General features: G+C 33.7%; 1 protein-coding gene across 1 annotated transcript in view; it reads left to right on the top strand.

The window, feature by feature from the left end:
- The window catches only part of Dyrk2 (Dual-specificity tyrosine phosphorylation-regulated kinase 2), a 60,633-nt gene that overhangs the window by 14,373 nt on the left and 24,837 nt on the right, over positions 1–21,423 (top strand). The window contains exons 2-3 of the mRNA XM_068294171.1: positions 1,721–1,781; positions 8,299–8,346. The gene's annotated coding sequence lies outside the window, so the exon portion shown is untranslated. The remainder of the gene's footprint in view (positions 1–1,720; positions 1,782–8,298; positions 8,347–21,423) is intronic.

Raw genomic sequence — 21,423 nt, forward strand, 5'->3', positions numbered from 1 at the left:
TATTTCGATTGCGTCAATGATTTTCGATTATTTATTATTTTTTTTGCAATTAACTCAAGAGCCACTTAAAAATTGTATTTATTTTCATTGCCTCTTCTCCATTCCATGAATACTAAATCAAAAACAAAACAAAAATTGCTTTGCAATACATTATTTTTATTTCCGATATTTTGTTTTTTTCTTTTTGTTGTTTACAATTGTTGTTTTTTCAACGCTCAACGCTTTCACTTTAAGTTTAAGTTTCGGTTTTTATTGAAGTCATTGCGAGTTTTAAGCAATTAAAAATGCTAAATGTGCAAAATGAAGTTTTTTGTTTAAGGAAAAATAATAATCCTGATTTATTTGCAGTTTCGAATGTTTGTGAATTTCTCATGTAGAGGCTCGTTTCTACGTTTCAAAAATCGCACAGTTTGGGATATAATGAAACTTGAATACCCTTGCGTTTTATTTATTTATATTTTATGGCTCCTCTCTTCACATTCGCCTTGCATTTTGTAAACAACATTTGAAATATCCATTACAAACCGCTTGCTAAAGTAAATATTCCTCATTGTTGCAAAGGCATTCAAAATAAGGAAGCCTTTTGATTGTGTTCGGTCTTTGCAAACAAAATATACAATATGAAAAATTGCTTAAGCATGCAAAATTATTATAAAAAAAAAAAAAAAAAAAAAATAACCAAAATAAAAAAAATATATATTGCCTGACCAATGACGTGATTATGGCCACAAAGTTTTGCATACTCTCTCGTCTGATGCCTCCTCTTTGCCTGTTTTTGAGAGGAGGAGCGGCAAATCTTTTTTATAAGCAGTTAATAAATTGCCAAACTTTGCATTTTTTGTGGTCAGCCTGAGATATTTATGATCCTCAAAAGATAATACTGGTGAAATATTATCTAAGCGGAACTTGAAGCATCATTAAAGTGAAATGTCTTTGGGGATTGGCCGAGTATTGAACTCACAGGACAATGGCTGTTAGTTAACAAATGGATAACTTTATTAACAAATAATATAACAAGCTATTAGATAAATAAAAACTTAAAATGGAATCCTAACAATGAATAATAACTTTAGTTACGAATCTCTAAAAGACTACGACACATGACAATTATGTTTCTTGGCCTAATTTTTAAAGTTATGACCAGAGGAACAGCCAAAGATTGTTATGATTCGACAAACAGGAACCCTTAAAATATCAAATTGTATTATAGATATTAATTTTTTATTCTACGCCTTGGGGATCTTTCAAAGTACATTTTCCTACGAAAATGCTAAGAAACAAAAACCCTCTTTACACTTACTTATAAATAGTACCCCCAATGCCCTCAAAAATTCGATAAATTTATCTATTAGATTGTGTAATATGTTTATTACTCTAGATTTGTATGCGTTTACCTATTGATAGTGAATTCTTTTCGGTCTTATCAGACGTTCGCCTAGCATGTGAATCACAAAAACTCCCCCAAAAAAAGAAAAATTTGTACTGATTGGGTAAAAATAATATTCTGTGGATTTAGGCTATCAGTCAAAGATAACGAAAAAAGCGGTAGACATATAAAAAATTTAATGTTTATATTAGATCAAATGTCGGGCAGCAGATCGCTGAAATAATTAACTTGTTCCAAGGAATGTGGGAAGTAGGTCAAATTTGGGTGTAGTTGAATCATAAGAAATACTAATTAATAACTTTTCCTAATATTTATTTTTATTTTCTTTTGCAGATATCTATATGCTCTACGTTGGCATAGAAGGGGAAACTGAATAATTTGCTAGCAATTCGAAGTAAGTTTTTCTGTTTTAAAAACATTTTTCGTTTTTTAAAACTCAGATAACTCGTTCACATAAACGTAATGACTTCAGGTTTTTTTTATATATTTTTACATTTTTTCGTCTAATATTTCCGCCACATTTACCATACATTTTCCTTGTTATTTCGTTCACTTTTTTTCTGTTTTTATTGGTATGCAAATTCCAGTTGCATTTGAAGCGTAAGAAATTGCGCGATAAAAAAGCATAATCAAACAGCTGTAGATACTTCTCGCTGTAGTATATTACTCATGGAAATCTGTATTTCTGATTCCTCCATAACAAATTGCAAATGGTTAGAATGAAAATTTTATATGGAACTTATTCCTATGATGCGGCGCAATAAATTTGACGACCAGAAGGCGGATTATGTTTTGAAGTATCGCAGATATCAATTACTGGTTGGCACAGCTTTTGATAAGCCATTAAAAAACAGACTTTAAAATGAAATGTTATCAATTTTTTTTTTTAAATCATAAACATACAGTCTGAATTCAACCATTGGAAGGCTGGGACGTTTGTATTTTAAGTCGCATTTTACTATTTAAGCTACGATTGCTTAATAGCATCCTATGGATAATGTATTTCCATAAACTTTGATTGGATTTTAGTGCCAATATTTGCCTGATATTAATCTTATGTGAAATTAATGTGGATTATATCTAGATCTATAGTTTTTATAAGTGATTTCATCAAACAACGGAATCAAATGATCTCTGAGGATTAGATTCATATAATCTATTCCAAGCTGAACTTGAAAAGAGTTATGACAATACATTTGAAAAGAAAATAGTTTGGCAGTAAATTTATAATGAAATTTGAACAAAGTTTCTAAAAAAAGATTCATTATACAAGTTGAACTTTGAAGGCAATATCTTTATTGGATCATCAATAACTTCTTTTTAATGACGGCTAACCATAACAACCTTGTTGCACACTCATATTTCCAATTTGAATGCAAATTTTTAAAAGTGTGGCTGCAATTTTCTATGAATTGTAAACCGAAACGCTTTCAATGGCCTTAAAGAAGTCTCACATGGTTGCAATAAGCATTAATGTCAAATTCAATAAGGCGATAAGAATATAAAGAACCTCGTATCGTATCGTATCGATGATGAGTGTCTACTACAACAACAACCTTGTTGCGCACTCAAATTGCAAATTTTTGTAATAGAAATCAATTTGAAAATTATGTATGTACACATAGAACTGTAAAAGGAAACAATGACGATGAATTGGACGACGACGACGACGACGCCGATACGTGAACGTTTCATTTTCATGATGCGTGAAAGTCAACCTCAACCTTGTGGTATCTAGGAAGCAAAATAAATCAGAGTGAAATGTGTAAACACAGTAAGGCGAGTATGTACAAGCAAGTATGTGTACATACAATAAAATAAAACGGAATACGTTTAAATAACGACGTATTAAATAAGCCACTTTTCATGCTTGCCGCGATTTTTTTTGCAACAAGAAACAGCAAACAAATATAAAGAAACAGTTGATTCTGACTTATCTAAGATTTGGCACTTTGTATCTACTCCTCTGCCTTAAATCTACTCTAACATAAGGGTAGTGGACTTTTAACTTGAAGGAGAATCGAGAATTGAGTCTGATTAAAAGTTCATTTTTAACTCCTCATATAGAGCAAACGATATTATATGATGGTTAAAAAAGGACATTAAAGATCATCTAAGAATAGTCCTTAGAATAAAAACAATAGCTCTTTAGAGAGAGCATTTTCACTTCGACTCTTTAATAGTTTAGCTCATACTGTTTCTGTTTCTTTAATTGTATTTTATGTAAAGGCTTCCATGTCAAGTTTGTTGAGCTGGTTGTTTGGCAAGGTTATTGCACACGAGAAGTGCTCGTAAAAACACCGCAAAAGAATTATTTGTTAAATAAAAAACAAAAACAAAAACAAAAACATACGATAATTAAATATTTGATATGTCAGCAGCAGTCGGCAAGCTACAAACAGAAAGCTACAAACCACAAACAAAACAAAATAAAAAGAGAGTTGAAGGCAAAATTGCAATGGCAACAAAAGCCGCACCCCCTAACCACCATCGCCATCATATCATATCAACATAATATTTCCGCTAATTCTCACCTAAAGATTTATCACTTAGTCACCCAGTTAGTTAGTTAGTTAGACTTTCCTTTGGGCTATAAATCGTTTCACTTCATATTAACTTTTTGTGCCAAATCCAAAGAGACAATGAGCAGACAAAAGCAGATTGATTTTCATTACTTGCCATAACCAATTGTAATAATAAATACATATGTACATATACATATATATATGTAATCATGTGAATAATCAAGTTATGTCTAGCCCCCGTTTTCAATATGCAAACCAGAATATGCGGAAATTAATACAAAAGTTGTAGTTAAAACAGGTGCCCTGATTAAGGTGCAGCAAGTTCAGAAATCCAATGAACTCGGATAGAAAACTATTTGCAAGTATGTATGTGTGTTAATCAATCATAGAACAGACTAAAAGAAACACTAATTTCTGCGAGGATTAGATTAGATTAGAGACGGTCAGTGTTGATGTCCTGTTTAAATATTTTAAAAACAAAAAATTGCACAAACTTGTTATGTACATACTATAGCTAACTAACAAATTAACTGCTTGTTTAATTGAGTTAGTCATAAATATATTCAGACTACCGTTACTAGTAACTACTTCTTTTTGCCATTCTGTTAACTCATAAAAGTATCCAGTAGATTTTTGTTGTAGTAAAAAACCAAAAATAGAGAAAAAACAATCTAATTTATCTCTATTATTATTTGTGGCTTTTGTTACCAGTTTACAGTATGCAATATTCTCGCCATTGTGAGAACTGAAAAGCAAGAATTCAAACAATGCCCCAGCATCTCCAGCTTATCCGAGAAAAGACCAAGCAAAGACCGCCCATCGCCCCCATCACACGCATTTTTGTGTGCTACTCGTGACGCACAGAAAACACGAAAATTTATTATCATGTAAAACTTTTTCATACCCTTGAAAATAATGAAAGGGTATATTAGGTACGTACTATGACAATTTAGTACTCATCTATTCGGTGCAAGCTTTCTTTAGATGTCTGCCACGCCTTTTTCACATAAATCATTTGCTCAAGTTCAAAAAAATTGTTCTATTAATTGAAAGCATTTCATTAAAATTAAATAAACCAAATGACTAAAATGATTGAATACACTCTACTGAGAAGACATGAATTCATTATTCTGCGAAATAAAGCATTAAATTGAATTAAAAATTGTGTACGCCCCTCAGTTTATAACGAGGTATTTAAAAGTCTAGACTGATATACACTCTGATATTGCAACAATGTGAACAACAAGCCACTGTGAGCAGCAGCAGTAGCAGCAGCAGCTGGCAATTTGTTCTAGTTGATAATTTATTTGAATATTTGGCATAATTACACCCAACAAAAGAATGCAAAATGTTGCTGCAATGTATGTAAATTGCATGTAAACTTGTATTCTGTGAGATATAAAACCGTCAACACAAAAAAACTGGTCAAGAGATAGACAGAGAAACAGAGAGAAAAAGGTAGCTAGGGATTCAAGTTGACATTGAGTTTGAGTTAATCACAAGCTGAAATAAGTGCACAACACAAAATATAAGAAACCTAAAACTACAGATTTGAAATGAAAAATGATTGTCGCTAATTGGAGACCCGCCGATTCTTTGTTCTTATTTCTTAAGCCATACAGTTAAGATAAATGATATGCTTAACATTGAATTGACTTGGCCAATCGATTGAACAACCGAAAGACCGACCGACCAAAGTCGTTAAAATCAGTCGTTTAACTCGGCAAGTGAGTGGTCTCAACTTCTATAATTTTGCGTACATCATGCATAGACTAGAATAATAGAGAGAAAGAGGAATATGGGAGGGAAGTCTTATAACACGCCCGTTGTGCGTTTCGAATCAGAACGGCCCCAACATATCGTACAATTCCTCCATTCCATTCCACTCCTCACTCCAAAACAGTAGCGGTGGCATCATTAATCAAAAGGCACTCACTTGAGGCCCATGCGAGTTTCGTTGTTGGAAGATTTGCGGTCGTTCTTGTATGAATTATAAAGCTCACATATTAGTTACACTTTAGCAGGAGGCAACCAAGAAGGGGCGCTGAGGCGCTTTCGTTACTATATATATTTAGGGCTATTAGCGATGATGCAAAGCACTTTTTAAACTTCATGATGATGATGCTAATGATGATGCTGCTGCTGATGATGATGATGATGGGTTACTTGTAGACGCCCAGGGTCAAGGTTAAGTGCTTTGTTGAGGTGTGTTCTCTATAAGCTCGGAGATTAGACTTAAACCCATCCTCACCTAATAGAATTCTTGATAGATTTATGACTTAGTCTGCAGTCTTCTTAATATTGTTTGACATTTTCGCATGAAATCCTTACGTTTTTGAATAAATTTGTTTTGCATAAAGTGCAAATGGAGCTTGGTATATGGAAAAATAAGAAAACGGCAAATTTTCTTTCAGCAAATTTATGTAAATTTTTATTTATTAAATAAACACGCAAAGTGCGTGTCATCAGTTGTTGTTACAGCGTACAAGTGGGCGAGCCTGATGTTGTGTGATAGGGTGGTTGGTGTAGGGTAGGGAGGGGCTAGGAGGTTCAATGTACGGCGTTAACTGCGACGAGGACAACAGCAGCGACAATGGTTGAATGTTGATTGGCAATTTGTTCGAGTCACTCTATGTAGTAGTTAGTTAGTTACTCGATTTAGGGGACTTTTTCCTCACCGAGCTAACCACTTTCTTCGTCTATCTTATGGGTGCTAACGAACTTGAGGTTAAACTTGCTCTATTTATTACAACGTCGAAGAAATTTCAATGGGGAGAGAGGTATACGATGACAGTAAAGTGCGTCATAAGGCGCATTGATTTAAATTGAATTATTACAATGGGTAGAAACAAGTGATAGCGGGAGAGCGAGATTGAGCAAAAAATATTCAAATTGAGATAGATAGAGGCACATTTTTAGGCAAGTTAGTTACGTCCACAATTAAATTAAATACTCTTTTGATTTTTATTAGTTTGGTTGATGGTTTTGATAGCTAACAAGTACTTTGACTCCATTCAAATAAATGTGCATAGTTTAAGTCAAGGTTGTACTTGGTAGTTGACAAGTTGAACCTTATAAACTCGTCGTTTACCTATTTATTTAGTTAATTCATTTCAGTACCAATACTCAAAGGTTCTTTCATGATTCTTAAGCAACGTTTTTTTTTCTGCTAAGAAATATTCAAAACACTTGTCTTTAAAAACAAAAACTCTTTAGAAATTCTTTTGATATTTGGGAAACCTTGCCTTTAATCCGGCTAGGGGTCATTTTTAAGCCGAAGCAGCTAAAAATGTTTGGAGTTTAGCTATTTCAAGAACCACCAAGTTCTATCATCATTTTGTGTTTGATTTTCTTTTTAAGAAGCACCTCAAATAGGCTTAGGTTTGATATATTTGAAGGAAGCTTTTGAAATATTATCGTTTTTTAAGCTTTGAAACTCTCAATTAGATAACAAATCTACAAAACCGATCAACAAAGAACTATTTCACTGCAAGAAACCGAATGTCCTCATATATGTAAATACATTTTTAACCGCTTTTGATTCTATTTAAAAAACAAATATTCTCATGTTTACCCAAGTGGAATCAACAACTTATGACTACGCCCAAGGGAAACGGCTTTATGTCAAGCTCTTCACTTTATAAAGTTTTAATGACGCATTGCGTATTTCTCGTTCATGACCCCACCTAACCCCCGCCCCACCCCTCTACAACTCCATCCAGCAGATGGCTGTCATCAAGGTCTGCCTATCTTAACCGTTTTTCTTTGCCATTGCTCATTTTGTAATTTACAAAACTAAACTAAAGTTGGTTTAATGCCCTATCATATTACCATTTGAGAGACATTTAGTTAGTCCGACAACCAAACACACACACACACACACTATAAAGTAACAAAGTCTATCAATTATAGCAGTGAGGTAAATCAACTGAGCATGAAATTAGCTGCGTGAGCCAGACAAAACCCTACCGACCCCTTCTCTGTTCAATTTCCAACCCTGACTTTTACTTTGGGTTTTTATTGTCAGTATCATGTACTTACTTTTCTTTTATTCTTTATTTCTTTCTTTTTTATTTCTTTCATGCATTCTTTCTTTATTAATTTATGCATTTTCGTTGATTGTCTTGCGTTACAGTTGACAGGTTTTCATGCCATTTCCTTTGGTCGTTTTGGGTGGGTGTTTAGTTGCTGTTGGTTCAGGTAGAATAGTCACTATAATTTATTATATGACTTGTCTCTTACATGGTAATGAGTTGTAATACTTACATTGATTAATTTTAATGGCCTTGTTGGTTAACACAAATACTTGATTAATAATCACATTGTAATATTCTGTCTGGCATTTATCTAATATTTCGTTTTTTTCAATTTTTTTTTTTTTTGCAGACGTCTTGAAGAAATTGCACAAGAATCATCAACATTTCTGTTTTGAAGGTAAGTTGAACTGCCAAAGTTTCGGGTTACCCCCCGAAAAAAAGAATACATACAAAAATTATAATTAATTGGATTTTGTACGGAGGCGTATCGAATGGCAATGAGACTTAAGTTTTTATGCAAGAAATGGTCAAATCGAAAAGTTAAAGGTCATTAGACTTTTGGTCAACAGCAAGCATTGAGAGAGCATTCAAGAGGAAAAAATCGGAGTTCTGAGGCGAAAAAAGACGTAATGTGTTGAGATATAGAATATATAAGATATATTCGAAAACTTGATTAGAATGTATAAGTTATTAAAAGTTAGTGACAAAATGCAGAACATGTTATTCTCTCTGAAGTGAGTTCAATATTAGAAATGAAACTTTTATGTAAATATAGGCTCACTGTGAGGATAAAAAGCAGAGGCTTGCTCTATTTTTTACCAGAAATGACTTAACTTGTGTCTCGCCATTTGTCTAATTACAATACATAAACAAATAGAAATTATCGATAAAAATACCATAACTCCCTTTTGCTACATATTCTACCCATTTACTATTCCGAACGTTATCTTTTGACTCAATGTTCCACTAACCTACTGCCATCGCCTCTTGATTGATGATGTTGGCCACTTAAAATGCTGCACCTTATCCTCTACCTGTCTCCTCTACCCAAAATCATTGAATGCAATAAACTTGCAACACCCTCGCTAGAATCGTAAATACTTTTAGACCATAAAACAATACAAAAGATCGAGTACTTCACCGAGTCACAGAGGCACAGTGGTTCAGTGACATAAATTAAATAAACAATTTCATCACAAATGCATAATGTGCAACTGCATTACTTATCAATATCAGAAAGACCAAAAAAAAACTCAGTCTTTTAGATATTGCCGACGCCAATGTTTCTTTTGAGTCAACAACTGGCTGCTGACCCAATTCCACAGACGGCGCGACTCTCTCCCTCTAATCAGTTATGAGTGGAATGGTGTCCAATGATAAAACAACTTCCATACAAAAATCAAAGCGCAATGCAAATGCAATGAAAAAATTGTCTGCTCTTTTAGTAGTTGGATTGAAAGTGTAATAACCTCAACTTTACCAGAAGCTTCCTGCTGGTGATAAAGCAGAAAACCCTACAACAAAAGCAATGGCAATGCTCTCCAATATGTGTCAACTTATTGTCTACCAACTTTATGCATAGTAAAACTCCCTCGCAACGTATTTCTATGGCTGCCCTGTCATTGAGCCTTTTCTCTATTGTTGTTGTGAGGGTCTTCCCTACGCCATGAGAGGGCTTTAAAAGTTTTCCTTGTCATTTATACATACGAATTTGGGTATATATTTTGTGTAATTAAACTTTATCTTCATATATAGTCAGTCAGTTGGAAATGGAAAAGTTTTTTTTTTTGTTCATAAGCTTATTATTTGAAATGAAGCGAATTTTTCTCACTTTGGCGCGTCAAAAAGGAAAAGCCGTGTGGCACGTATGATTATGGCTCTGCCACACCACATGTGGTCCCCCCTTAACAATACACTCTGAAAACCATATCCAAAACAGATGAGCCATCTCTCTTTCTCTCTCTCCTCTTTCTCATTTCCTATGTATATATGTCTGTATGTTTTATGTATTTTTTTGTTTCTTTTGTTATTCTACACAATTCGCGCGCGTAACCTGTCAAGAATTTCAATGAGTTCGTTTCCCTTTCGGTAGTCGGTTTTGGTTTAGAATCAGCCAAACAGAAAAAGATATGTTCAAGCAGAACCAGTTGGCTTAGTTACTCATAGATACATATCAACCATAGAGTAGTGTGATTCAAAATACGAAACCAATTCGTGCACAATGGTGAAAAAACATCTCCACGTGAAATGAGCCTTAAAATGAGAAGATAAATTTTTAGAATGAATAAAACAAAACCAAATAAATTTGATTTTAGGATGCTGCTATCAGTAAATGTAAATTTGATCTTGATTGTTTCGAGATAACCATCTATGGATGATTATTGAGTAGAGCATATGGAAAATATCATGAGAAATTATTGCTTTAAACTGAAAAAAATTTTAAATTTAAATTATCCTCTTAACCTTTTGAAATAATTAAAAGAATATTTGCCATTGTATTATAAATGTTATTACTAAGTTAAAGACTTTTTAATTGATGCAAATTTTTATTTGAAAAGTTTGTCGAACAGTTTTCAATGTGTGGCTAAATTTTGATCATCTGCAGAAAAATAAAAAGAAGGGGCAAACTCGTTAGCCAAATGACGTTAGTTTAGCTTAGCCAAAAGCAATAAATAAACCATTTTCCCCATATAAGGTTAATTGTTATTTAGTGCGACTGTCAAAGAGACGCCTCACACCTGTTATTTTTTGGTGGATTTCTTATGAATATACAAAACACATTAGTTTAAAGTTTAAGCCCAAAAAATTGTTGTTGTTATTTAGTTGCTGACATTGCCTTAGTCTATTTCCCTCTGTCTCTCTCTTTCGGCAAGGTTTTATGGGGCCAATTACATGCAACACTGGGCACAAGACCAATGACTGCAAATATCACATCAATCACATGCTACACTCTCTGCATCATGTTGCACATAAACTCATCTATGTATACTCCCATTCACCAAATATAACGCATTTATTTATTCGCTAGAAGGCATCTCACATGGCATAGTCATAGAGTCAGAGTCCGAGTCGGAGTCGTCTATCATTAAATTGTCGTAAATCACAAGTAATTGACATTATACAACAAGCAAACTCCGAACAGGCAAATGAGCAACAATTACCTCAAAGACAACAAACATTTTTTTTCTTCTTCTACTACACGTAGCAACAATTAAAGCTTAAACTAAGCATATGAAGTTGGCAATGTGTGAGAGAAGCCAGAGAGTTAAAGGGTCTATAGCATTTTTATATGTGACGAAATCGATATACCCTAACAAGATTGTATATAGATATATACCCTAACAAATTACTGAAACCAATTTCAAAGAAACTGAATCTGCATTGCTTAAAGAAAAGTTAAGTTAAAAAACGTTTACATTGTTTGACTAAAATTTGTTAAATTTATAGATATTGACTATTACCCACTCATATTTCTGTGTGCACCCTCATAAATGGTGCAATGTGGTAACTTCTTTCTTACTCATTCTCATTAGATATGCCCACTTAATGACTTAAGAAGCAATGACCGCTTCTGGTTCGTTGATTCCTTTGTGCCCAAGTTATTTAAGTAGGGTCCATGCATGGCAGACTCATAAACCCCATCGAAAGGGTATGAATGTTTATGTAAATATGCGCAAAAATTTATTCGATTTTTCTAACAAACCTTTTTTTTTTTTTGCACGTTTTGTTTAAGATATAGCGTTACTTTTCATTAGTTTTGCAATTTCCTCTTTATTATGCATAAATGAACCATACATAAATTTTAGATTTCGTATTGATGAATGACGCATTTTTATTTATTTATTTTGCAATTGATGACTAAATATAATCATTTCAAAGAACCTTGACCACTTATTCGATAGTGAGGTAAGACCTTCGACTTGTTGGGGGATTTGCAACGTCATTTTTGGCCGATGCATTGTCTTTTAGCAAACTATTAGCTAACGAATTGCATTGCACAGATATCTGCAGTTTATTTATAATTATCTTCTTGGCCCGAAAAAGTTACGTCAATTTTCACCCCGGCTTCGCCTAGTTTCCCCTTTGCCTTTCAATTCACACAAAAGTATTTTCTATATAGAATTACGCGGGGCGTGTATTCACATTCCGTTTCGTAATCTTGCCAGATAAAAAAAAAGACAACAAAGCAACAAAAAGAAGAGCACAAGTGAAGGGTGATGGGTTTGGGGAGAGGTTGATGGGTGGGTGAAGGGAAATGCATTCTGTCACTTGCCTTTTGTTGCAGTCTGTCAGTCTAAATTTATATATGTATACGTGTAACTAAGTTGCAATTCGTATCAAAATCTATGCCAAATTGCATGAGATATTCAAAGTGATTTAGAGTAAAGATCTTGACAATTTTGTTGGCTATTCAAAAACGTTTTGTTTCCCTTCAACCTAGATAGATTCTGTCTCCCTCTGTATACAATTTGTTTCGCCTGAGTAAGTCCATAACCAGATCTTAATAGATCTATCCCTCTCCATCTCTACTCGTCATCTATTACAACTTGTAATTTATGCAAATTCTAATTTTCAACACGCTTCAGCAACTCGAAAATGTTTTGGTCTTTCCTTCTATTACTTATTTTGTTGTTCTCAACTTTTTTTTAGTTGTCTCCCCATAAACATATCATTCTTCAGTTTTTATGGTTTTTTAACCAGAAACTGTATTTGATTGGGACCAAGGATCGTAAAATAGCAAGAAGAAGAGGTAGAGTCTGTCTGCTTGTCTGGCAATGAAGTCCAGGAAGGAATTTAATTATACAGAGCATAAAAATTAAGCAACATAAACTGCCAGAGAGCATAAACCAGGCAACATAGCACAGAACAGAACTAATTAACATTCCCAAGCTTCCCAAGCTCCACAGACTTTCAGTATAGTTCCATGGAGTTTAAAAATTAAAGTTGGTCGATTGCACATATGTATGTATATGTATGTGTTTATGTGTGTAATGAGTGTGTGTATACAAACAGGCGGCACTGTGAAATATATGGCAGGCGGTCATCCGCAGAACCCAAAACATAGATTCTAGGCGGGGCACATGGGCACCATGGGATAAATATCGAACTCTTGTCACGAGGAAATTCAAATTTCTAGTATTTTATGGATACTTAGCTCTTTAACATGAGTTTGAATGGACAACAACCATAAATAGGTTGATTGCTTAGTACTTAAATCGAAAATTTTATTAAATCCTAAATCTTAAAAGATATTACCAGCTATTAAATAAAATTTACATGATTCAATTTGGTTTACACACTTAAAAATCCTTGGCTTAAAAAGATAATAGCGAATCTTTGGAATAATACGATTAAAACAGAAGAATAAATAAATCCTTGAATCTGTTGAGAGATTTATCTATAATGGGTAAAGTTTCTAAAACTTATTTGATTAATATTTATATATGTATGTCTAAGTTGCCCTTCATTTAACTTGTTATCGATTTCTAGTCACGCTGCGATAAGTCACATAGCCACGTTCTCATCTCTAATTTGGTCATGGTTTAACGGCTCTTTTCTTCTGTTCACAACTTCCCACAACATGGCAGTAACCGCAATGAAATTTTAAAAATTCTAATGGAACTCTTTCACCCTTTTTTTTTTGTCTCTCACTTTTTTTCGACCCTTTGACAACTAACTACTTTTTTTTTTTTTGTTTAGGTTTGCTTATGCTTCATTTGTTCTATTTTATTCAATTTATGCTTTGTTTTGGTGTTTTAAAATTTTTGTTCGTATTTTGGTATATCGGAAGTTGTTTTGTTAATTTATGACTTGTGGTAGGTACATACATATGTTTGGTGCATGTTTTTTGTTGTATTTGAGTCTGTGTGTGTGTGTGTGTGTGTGTGTCTTTCCCCTCTATATTGACAGGAAATGCAATTAGTTTTTATTCATTCTTATGGTCTTTCTCATTTGGGCTTCGTTCATGCATTCTTTCTCTGTTCAGTATTTTTAGAGAAGTGTCATAAATTGGCCATGTACCCTAGTATTCATTGGGGTTTCATAGAGTATTTTGGTATGATCAGGAAACTATAAAAGATTTGGGAAACGAAATGTGAAATGTTTCTTTACCTAAACAGAGGGTATCTTTTAGTCGAACTTAACTTGACTTTAGCAGAACAGAAATTATGTTTATGTTTCGGTCTTGGTGTGTGGGCTGTCTTCCTCCCCATCTCCCCGCTCTCACTTGATTCCAAAAGCCCATCCCCATCTTTGTTTCTCTCTCACTCCCTCACTTTGGAACTTCCCTATAAGTGTTTGACCCACATGTTTTTATCTTTTTGGTCATTTAAGTGCTTCTTGTGTAAAAATTGTTTATGGCATTTTTGACAAATTTGTTTGAAAATTTACAACTCGTTTTTGGTGATAGACTGAAGTATGTATCAATTGATGATGATGCAGCTGGGAACCCCCTTCAAAGTAAGTGTGCGGTTCAGAATAACCAGATGTTTGGTTTGAGAAAATGATGTACGAAATTGCTTTATTTTACATTGACACGTGTCTTCCCCTCTCTCTCTCTCTCTTTTGCCTTTGGCTCTTGTGAATTTTCGCTAAAAATAATCAAAAATTGTTTCATCTTACGCTTTGATTAAAACACTCAGAGAGACAGAGAAAGAACTATTGGCAGGAATTGGCGCGTGAAAATTATTTTGTTTGATTTTTCATTTTGTTTTGTGTTTTGTGTTGTATTTGCCAATTGGAAAGCGTTAATTAGCGAATAAATATGAGTAACGAAACAAAAAGAAGCAGCATGCAGTAAGCAGGGGAAGATTTCTCTATGTTGGAAAATAAAACAAAATAATTTATAAATCGAGTGAAGATGGACACGTACGTGCCAAACACACTTCGATCATATCGATTTCACTGTGGAAAACTCGTTCAAGCATGTATTGCAGCCATTGCTGCTGCAGCAGTCGCTTTTCATTTTCATTTTCAGTTTTGTAATGACAATTTGAGCCAACAGGGGGGCGCCACATTCACACACACACATGCCACATACTGTTCCCATTTGTTTGCCTGGCTGGCCTCTGCTAGTGTGTTCTAGATAGTTGCAATCCATTTATTATAAAAGTGAGTGTATATTTTTCAGATAGATTGCAAACGAAAATCTCATAAATTCCTTTCACGTTCTTTTCTCTCTTTCTTCCAATCTCCATCTCTTTCTTTCTCTCTCTTTGGTGCTAGACTAAACATAACTTGGTCACTGGGTCGATTGTCGTTTTGTCTGGGGGCCACACGATCTGATCTGATCTAATCTCAACTGAACTGAAGTATTCCTCTGTTTGCTTATTTCCCTGCTGTTTCTTGTTTGGGTTTTCAAGTGTTTTCTTTTGCTCTCTTCTTGGCCAATTTGTATTTATTTACTTATGAATAATTTTCTTGGTATTTTTATAGTCTTAGTCAGTTGGATATCGCAACAGGTGGAAGTCATTCAAAATGGTTAAAAAGAGTTTTTCTTTATCTTATTCAATGGATTGATCGATATTTGGAAATATCAATGGATATTTGTTTATGACCAACCAAATCTTCTTATACTCTCCGAAGTTATTTTGTTTGATCGCTGAGCGAGTTTGAATTAGCAATTCACTTTGTTCAAATTGAAAATTCAAATTTTAGACATCATTTTGCATTGCAAATGCATAAAGTCAGCTGGAAAATGGTTCATTCTTTTCCTATTGGGCTTCGTATGTCTTTGGGCATCTGGATCTAATGTGTATTACAAATTTCCTTAAACTTAAAAATTCAATCATGTAAAATTACCATTGAAATCAACCTCAAAATGACCTACCTTTCGGTGCCTTGTTGCGACGTATCTACTGCACACAATTATCTATGCCTTCGATATTGAAAAGCATATTGGGGAGTCTATAATCAAGCGCAGAGCATAACTTATCGTAGGTCAAAAAATCATCCAACAACTGCAACAAAATTGCTGCTGGTGGGTAAAATGAAGTGAGCTCCTTGTTCGACTTTTTGTCTTCAAGTCTCGCTCCACACTATGATTAAGCAGGCAAAGCCAAATGGCTGCATGATGCAGTCCATTGCAGTCCATTTGATGCTGGTCAATGGTCAATACAAAAACAAAAACAAAAAGATAAAGAAAATAGTTGATTGGTTTGTTGTTGGTTGGTTGGTTGGTTGTTTAAATCTGGTCTATGGTATATTAAATTGATAGGAAATTGGGTTGCAGTTCATTGACTTGAAGTTGGGTTTGATGCAACAACTTGATGGAAATAATTAAATGCAACTCTCTTGATATTGACTCTGTCTTGATCTACCAATCTGTCAGTTATGAGATGATGTAAGTTTGACTGATTGACAATGACAGTTTTAATAATTGATTAAGTCTGCGTCACACACACAATTGCTTACCAACAAGCCATCAATCAATGTTGGTTTTCAATTTATTTTGTTGCATTGCTTTTGTTTACTCTAAAAGAGAGAGAAGTAGGAAATGCAATGGGCGTGGCAGTTGAAAAGTGAAAACATTTGTCGCTTTCAATGGAAATGAAATTGGAAAATGTGTTAAAAATCACTTTTTTCCACTCCATTCAATGCGTAGCGAAATAAAATCTTTGAGATACTTTCAGTCCACAAAGCGGCAGAAACCCAACAGCAACAGACACTGACAGCTGTCAACGCGTAACTTTGTATTTGGTTTTTGTCGTTTTTTGCAAGTGACCAGAAAACACAAATTTATTGCATGCCAAAATGAAACAGAAGCAAAACTGAAACCGAAACAAACAAAAAAACAAAAACAGATATAAAGAAAATGCCAAAGTTCTTATAAATAGCCAAGACGACCCTGGCTGCCCTTAAAATGCCGGCAATACGCTCTGTTTAGCTACGGATGTTTGTCTTTTTCCTCGATGTGTGTTTGAGGAAAGTTATGCGGCCAGACAGACGTTCAGGCAGACGGATGGATAAACAGATAGATAGATAGATACAAAGCTAGGTGTATAGGAGCTGTCACCATGCAGGAAATGGGCGGAAGTTTCAGTTAGTGGAAACAAAAAAACGGGATAGTCGATAGAAAGCAGCTAGAAAAATGTAACTAGATCATTGGTAAAGGCAAATTTTTTGGGTCGAATCGAAAGAGAAACTAAATTTAGATAAATTGTAAAATATATGCTCCCGAAAGTATGCATCCGAATTCATATACACCTTGAGAAACACACATTAAAAAAAAAAATATCTAAACGTTTTCATTTAACAAATTGTTTCTCTATATTTACGAGTTTTTCGTTAATAATAGTTTTTACAACTTTATTTTCATTACAGGTAAGCTAATGGAAAAATTCTCTTGGATCTCTTGCATACCGCAAAAGGCATTTGGTTTATTTAATGCCAGTTTATTATCAGGTATCCGCATATTTTGCAGCCTTCTCACTATGAAAAGGGGTCATACCTCTAAAATGGCCCATTAATTCTTCTTCCCGTAACCCTCAAGACAACTCAAATGTAACCAAATTACTCGGCCAGAAATAGACGAAGAAATAGAATGCATAGAACGCAAAAAGAGGCAGCAAAAGTTTTTCTTTTTTTATATTGTTTTTGTTTCACGTTTTTAATTAAAAACCAAACATAGAGGAAACCAAAGCTCAAGACCAAACAGAAGTTTTTCCAGTTACAAAATGATGAAGACGATGACGATGATGACGACGACGACGACGAGTATTAATTAACAACTTCCTCTCTTGACCATCGCTTGAGTTGGTATTTTTAATTTTCGTTTTTTTTATTGTCTTGCAAATGGCCAGAATAATTATGATTATCATTATGAGTTTTTATTTTCGTATTGTATTCTCGGCACATTTGACCCAAATCAGCAGCAGCAACAGCAACAGCTGACAAGAATGACCCATTTATGAAGGCCCATATGAAAAAGAACTGCCAAAAAAAAAAAAGAAAATTTATTTTGTCTTGTTTTAATGATTTGTAGTCATGAGTGAATAAACAAATGAAATAAATTTTTAAGGGATTTGTCAAGGCATTTGTTTATTAGTCGTAAAGTCAAAAGATTGAACCAAGATCGCAATTTCGATACCCTAAGCGATCGGAAAGACATTCAATTTAGAAAAGTTTCTGGTAAATTTGCTAATGCAACTCTTACGAAATTGACATTCATATGGCATAAGTGTTTTTTATTTATCTTTCTTGAACTAAACACTTAAAGTGACATTCATCCATTCATTTATCATCTTAATCTGCCGCCATGCGCCACTCCTGTTGCTGCTGTTGTTGTTGCCTGCCTCATCAAATGGCCAAATACCGCCAAAAAGTCATGAAAAAACAAAAGACCACATATAGTAGCAGTAACAACAACAACAACAACAACCACAAGATGACAGACAAAAAATCTTTGGTAAATAAAAAGCAAAACAAAACAAAAAAGAAAAATGTCCCACAGAAATTTCCATATGAAAGCCTTTCCAACCGAAAGTAAAAACAAAATTTATAGGCAAAAGACAGCAACTGCCGAGATCTGTCAGCGCTTTTCATTTTCTTTTTTTGGTTTTATGCAACACTTTAAAATGTAATAAATAAATTATCATGGATATTTAAATGATGGGAAAGCAAAATGAAAGAGTGGTGAATCCGAAAAAAAATGAAAATTACAAAGGAAAAATCAGTTGAAATGAAAGCATAGAGGAAAAACTTATAGCAACGGGGCAATAACAAATTGTAGTTAACAATTACCAAGACAATTTAAATCATTTAAATGAAATAGTACAGTTTACAGAGTTTCATTAAATTTATATAAAAATAGTTGATAACTTGTCAAAAGTTTAAAAAAAAAATATGGAAATAATTAATAGTTTGAGTAAACGATATATTTGCATATTTAAAGCATTAGATTAATTATTATCTTTTGTGGAAAACTGTTATGGCATGACGACCTTTCTGATGTTTGATCAAAGTTTTTATTAGATGACTCGAGGTTAATAAATAAATATTTAAAATAATTCATTTTTGGCTTCCCAAATTTGATTACAATTTCCTGCGGAGATTTTAATTCTTTGACTTCTATTAAGTAAAACTCGGAGCTGTGACTATATGGAAAGATATAGTCTTAAGCTAAATCGTATTCCTATAAAAAGTTAAATATCTTAAGAATTTGTTTCTTCAACAAATTGTTGCATTTCACATTTGATCTTAATTGTGATTGTGTATAAAGACGAAAACCCTAACAAGTTTCTTAACTAGTGGGCAAAAAAAAAAAAAAAAAACGAAAAAGTTTTAACCAAAGAGACTAAAATCCTTTTGACTCTTCAGTCTTTAGTTTAAAACTTGCTAAACTGGCTTGGACAGTGGATACGAGTGGCGAGTTTTTTCTTCTTCTTTCCTCTGATGTTTGTAGGTTTTTGTTGTTGTTGTTGTTGCTTTTTGAAGATCATGGTCCATGCCAACAAGTTGCAATTGCTGCTGCTGTTGCTGCTCATGATGTTGTTGTTGTTGTCGCCAAACGCATGCACTTAAGTGCCTCTGATTGTTAAGGTTAATGCACTTGAGTTCGTTGTCGCTTCTTTGCTGACCAAACTTGGTCAGGTTGTTATAGTTGCTGCTGTTGTTGCTGTTGTTGTGGCAAGTTGCTGCTGTTGTTTTGCTGTTACTTTGTTTGGCTCCTACTATCGTGATCTTGTCGCAATTTACATTTTATGCACCAATAAATGCGTAAAATATAATTACCCGTTAGACTCTGACAGATCTCCGACAACAGCAACAACAGCCAAAAACATCATTGGCAATTTGCTTTTGCATTTTTGTTGCAGTTTTCACTTTGAACAAGCCAATTGCAATTTATCTTTTGACAAATATTACGCATACGCAGTGTTGTATGTTGATAATTTTGTTATTTTTCAAAATTTTCTTTAATTTTTGACTTGATGGAAAATGTTTTGTGTGCAAGAAAGTGTTGTGTCTGTTACTTTCACTTGCACACATGGTTACTTTTGTTTTTCATAGGGATTCGGTAGTGAAGTAGTCATATATTATTTAGTTACTTGGCAATGACATTTTATTGTTTTTCAAGAGAAAGAGTAAGCTTCGCCTACTGGTAAATAGTCATTATTGTCTTTCGAATATTTACGATCAAAAAAAGGAATAAAACCGAAGATAACTCACAAGCTATTAAAAATTTGGCGAAAGGGCAACGAATTATTTTGCAAGTGTTCAATAGAAAGATGGAAAGTTGTTAATAACTTATTGCATGAAACACTAAACCGGTTTGCAACTATTAAAATAAATTCCATACAAATTGTTTGCTAGAATCACAAATTGTGGTTGGCGAACGATTCACTGAAATATAATTAACTTTAGGATTTAAAAAACCAAATCGAAATGAAAAAAAAAAACATTTGCTTACTTTTTTTATGAATCACAAAAGATGAGCTGGACTTAACGTGGGATAAACATTTTAATGTTGACATAATTGAATTTGTTTCTGCAATTAATTTAGGTGAGATGTATCAACCTAAGAGAGAAGAATATATATTTATACACATTTCGTTACTCTAATTACCAAATTCAAAGTAATTATTGTCCAGATCTTGTCTTATCATTTTTCTGTAGTAGATCTCAATCTCTATCCTATTACTAGACATAATCTCTAAGGCTTAGCCTGGCTTGCGATTATTTAAACTTAAATGTTTTATTCCCAATTAACCCACCAAAATAGAAATTTTACCATCTTCTTACTTTAAAGTATTTTCACATCTGGAATTACTTTTGGTTACTTAAAGTTTCCGTTAGCCAACTACTTTATCTTATCTTTAGTGTTTACTTTGGCCTTTTTTCTCAAATTGGCCAGCACATAAAGTCTAGCTTCATCTTCATTTCTCACTCTTAAAAACGGCATCGATTACGTGACTGCTGCAACAACGTGCACATGAAAAACCATAAAAACCACAAATTGCTTAGCTTACCGAAACCAAGAAAAAAAAAAAAAACAGCGAAAGAAAAAAGAACACAAACTGAACAAAATATAAAAGGAAAACCTGAATAACAAACCATTCACTGCACACATCTACTCGAGGGTGGATAACAACCTTCAGTTAAAAGAAAAACCTCAAAACTAAGCCAAAGCAAAAACTATACCAACAACAACAACTTGAAATGCATTTGGCAAGCAGCCTCTCGAGAATCGTTTTAGTAGTAGTTTTTCCTTTAGCCTTGTCGTGAGTGAAACAAAAATCTAGGGACAAATAAATATATGGTTATTGCGAAAAGCCTATTGTTGTTGGCCCCAACAACAAAAACAACAAAAGGGCGTTAAAAAACTAACTTTTTACGATAATGTTTCGCTTAATTTTTTATGTGTTGTTTTGACTGCATTTTCAACTTCACCGAGAACAAACAAATTGTTTGTTAACATTTTGTTTCTTTCGCCATGGTATCAATTAAAAACTTGACCCAGTTTAATTGGATGACTAAA

This window comes from Drosophila tropicalis, unplaced genomic scaffold (assembly GCF_018151085.1).
Source record: "Drosophila tropicalis isolate 14030-0801.00 unplaced genomic scaffold, ASM1815108v1 contig_845, whole genome shotgun sequence".
NCBI lineage: Eukaryota > Metazoa > Arthropoda > Insecta > Diptera > Drosophilidae > Drosophila > Drosophila tropicalis.